The sequence below is a fragment of the Gastrolobium bilobum genome, unplaced genomic scaffold (genome assembly GCF_033153095.1).
Source record: "Gastrolobium bilobum isolate Gb01-03AN ecotype WA unplaced genomic scaffold, APGP_CSIRO_Gbil_v1 utg61225, whole genome shotgun sequence".
Taxonomy (NCBI): Eukaryota; Viridiplantae; Streptophyta; class Magnoliopsida; order Fabales; family Fabaceae; genus Gastrolobium; species Gastrolobium bilobum.
The window spans coordinates 11021-14998 of record NW_026895586.1 but is presented as its reverse complement, the minus strand read 5'-3'; the positions used below and the strand labels follow the sequence as shown (position 1 = coordinate 14998).

Genomic DNA, 3978 nt, shown 5'->3' with positions numbered 1-3978 from the left:
ACATACACTCTTTATTTCCACAGAAGCTACCTTTTGTGAAGAGAGTTGCTTAATAAGGGTATCTAATTGTTGCTGCTGTTGTCTCTGTGTCTGCATCAGTTGATCATTCCTTGCCAACAGAGCATCATACCCATCCAACCTGATGACTCCTGTCCTTCTGTCAGCCACTGGGGCATTATCAAATTCTTGAGATGCTAATGACTCAAAGATATCCAAGGCCTCTTGAGGGGTCTTGGTAGTCAATGATCCACCAGTAGTGGCATGCACCAAGGCTCTAGTGTTAGTGGTCATTCCTTGCAGGAAGATTGCTGCTTGTTGCCATGCCTCAATTCCATGCTGTGGACATTTCCTCAACAAAGTCTTGAATCTCTCCCAAGCCTCATAAATGGATTCTGACTCTTTCTGCTTAAAGCTTGTAATCTCATCCTTCAACTGGGCCCTCTTGGATGCTGAGAAAAACCTCTGCAAGAACTTGGTTTGCAGATCATCCCAAGTTGTTATACTTCCATGTGGCAATGATTGCAGCCATCTCCTTGCATCATCCGTTAGTGAATGAGTGAATAGTCTCAACAGAATTGCATCTCTTGTGACACCATTTATCTTCACAATATCACTCAACAATAGAAAGTTCTCTATGTGCAAGTAAGGGTCCTCTGCACTGGTTCCGGCAAACTGATCCTTCTGCACCAAATGTATCAAAGCAGGCTTCAATTCAAAGTTGTTGGGCTCCACTGTTGGGCGCACAACACTCCTAATTGGAGGAATCACTGCAGGAGTCATGTACTCTCCCAGTGTCCTCTGTGGTGGTGGTGGTCTGTGATTCTCTGCCATTATCTGTTCCTGATTAATCGTACTTGATTCACCAATTTCTTGCAACTGTCTCCTTTGCCTGGCTGCCCTTTTGTGCTTCCTCAATGTCCTTTCTAATTCTGGATCATACAACAACAAATTCGGATCAAGAGTACCTCGCATATACCAGAATCAAAATTGACCAGAAACTTAACATAAACTAAAATACCGAAAATAAAAGGATTCAATCTCAGAATTCTATAGTATCAGTTAGTGTTGAAAAACAAATTCCCCGGCAACGGCGCCAAAAACTTGTTGCGGCTCTAGCAAGTCTACTAGTCGTACAAGTAATAAAATGATGAGTAAAGATCGTTCCCACGAGGATTTGTGTCAAGCACCGACTAACCATATGTATTTGAGTTGAATCAACCAAAAGTTCATAGATTGCATAGATTTCTTGTCACCAGAAACTACACTGAATTGAATTAAAACTTGATAAATAAATATAATGTAAATTATAATGTAAAAAAGTAGTCAGATGTCATTTTCCCTCAAACATGAATTTATAGATGAACCAATTTCCATTATGAATTATCTACTATGTGATGTTGATCAACCTTTTTCTTATCATCTCAAGATGTAATCCCTTACTACCCTGATAGACACATTAATCAGAAACCCCAATCCCTTGGTGATTCCTTTCTTAATACATGCATTAATTACTAAGGTCTTAAGATCACATCAGAATCCTAGCATCAATCCCTTGACTACTAGAACACTGATGATGAAGTTGTCAAAAATAGAGAAATAATGTAAACATGTATGTTCTACACTATTCCTCAACATGAAGAATTAATCAAGACAACTTCATACAATCATATAATAGATAAACAAAACATCTAATTAACCATTCATAAATTCAAACTTGAGTTCCATTGAATCAGACTACAAAGGACTCTCCTAAGACATAATTGAAATACAAACAAGAGAAGAAAGATCAAACTCCATTGACATGATAGTTGAGTCTTCAATCTCCAAGTGCAATCACATAGGAAATACTAACTATTACAAGAACTAATCCTAAGAATTTGGAAATTCAGAGAAAATGAGGAGTCAGATCAGATCTATGAAAGACCTGATCTGATCTCCCTTCTCCTAGTGTGATGAGAAAAGTCAGAATGAGAGGATTATATAATTGGATTTGATATCTGGAATATGTCAGAATGTGAAGGCCCCTTGTCCTTTTATAATTTACAAATTACAACTGAAAACTGACGGGCGCTAAAACTCTAATTTCTGGACGTTTTAGCGCTCAACCTTGACGGATGCCCAACTGCTTTTAACTGTCTTGGGCGCTAAAACGCCCAATTTTGGCCGTTTTAATGTTCAGCACCATCATCTTTTGTGCAACAGGGCGCTAAAACGCTTGACTTTGGGCGTTTTAGCGCCCAACACTTAGAATTTTCTCATTCTTCATAATCTTCTTCCTTCTCTCTTTTGCTTCTTGAGCTTCATTTCCCTACAAAAACAATGTAAATTTTCAACATAAGCTTCAGAACTTGTATTTGAGAGATTTCCAGGACATTAACCTCTTTTCCATCCATTTAATCACACAAATTGATATTAATTCATGCTTAAAAACCTGATTAACTAAGGGTTCATCACATATCCAAATGCCCCTGCTCTCAAGGCTCTCTTAGCCTACAGCACTGAAATATAAGGCGCGGAATTGGCTGTGGAATCACACGGAGCAATCATCACTCACTTTGCACAACAATCAATCATCACACAATTCTTGGACAACTAATCCAAACCAAGGATGATCTCCAAATTAGCCATCGTCAATCCAATCAGATCTACCAAAAAATCACGGCCATCCCACTGAAACATGACATCTCAATGAACAGTGGAGGTATCACACTTTTCTCCAGTAGCGGTAGTCACCCGCAACGGTGGAGAAAGCACAGCAATGGGCAACTTAAGCCCCACAGCAATCAGGGTCGCAATGAAAGAATGCGTCGCCCCGGAATCAAACAAAACATCAACATCATATCCACCAATGGAAACAGTACCTCTGACAAGGTTCAGAGCTCTATCCGACTGCTGCCGATCCAAGGTGTAAACACGACCACTGGCAGGTGGCATGCAGGTGCCGCTGTAGGTGGAAAGGGAACCATCTGAAGTAGAACTGCCTGAACTGCTGCAGCTCTCGCCATCGACGACGGACAATCCCTAGAATAGTGGCCCGCCTTGCCACACTGAAAACAGATCAACTGGCCGGTAGCACACGGCCCCACATGAAATTTCCCACATCCCGAGCATCTGGGAGTAGGAGGTCTAGCTGAACTTCCCTGAGTAGAAGTTCTCTTGAACTGACTAGGCGCCTGCCTAGCAGCCAACTTCTTCCCTTTCTCTTTACCAGCAAACTTCTTGTCTTTCCAGGAAGTGGAACTACCAGTTCCTTTAACCTCAGCAACCTTGGCCCTCTTGGCCTTTCTCAGGATACAGACATCCTCAATGTCCCTACACTGCTGTACCAGTGTACCAAAGTCTCTCGATGCAGCACCAGCAATACGATCAGCTATCTCCTCATTAAGTCCCCTGCGGAACTTAGCAGCCAAAAACGTCGAAGTAGGCATAGCGATCTTGAAATGTGCAAACTTGACCAGTTCATTGAACTTAGCCAAGTACTCGTCCACAGACAACGAGCCCTGCACTAGACGATCAAACTCTCCCTGCTTCCTCTCCTGAGCATCATAAGGAAAATATCTCCCCAAAAAGCAGTCCTCGAAGAATGGCCATGTAATCACATGACCCTGCATCTCATAGACGTGAGAGGTGTTCGTCCACCACTCATGTGCATCGCCCTCCAGCATGTAAGTCGCAAACATCAACTTCTGCGGATCTATGCACTGCATCACTCTGAAGATCTTGTCCAATGCCTGGAGCCATCTCGCCGCAGCAATGAGATCATACGATCCATCAAAAAAGGTGGCTTATGCTTGTTGAAAGCATTCAGCCGGCGGTCAATAACATCACGATCCTCAGCTGGCTCCAAGTAGGGTAGCATCACCCCAGTAAGCTGACTGGCACCCTCAACGTGACTCTAGCTATCGTCCTGAAGACTGGGTGGAGGCTGTGGTGGTGGTGGCGGAGGGAACTGACCCTCATTGCGGCCAACACTCATCT

At 42.7% G+C, this 3978-nt stretch overlaps 1 non-coding gene across 1 annotated transcript; it reads left to right on the top strand.

The window, feature by feature from the left end:
* The first annotated feature begins 328 nt into the window (after nucleotides 1-328).
* Nucleotides 329-434, top strand: LOC133318019 (small nucleolar RNA R71). The gene has a single exon (XR_009752417.1). It is a non-coding gene; the product is annotated as a small nucleolar RNA R71 (small nucleolar RNA).
* The last annotated feature ends 3544 nt before the right edge of the window (nucleotides 435-3978 follow it).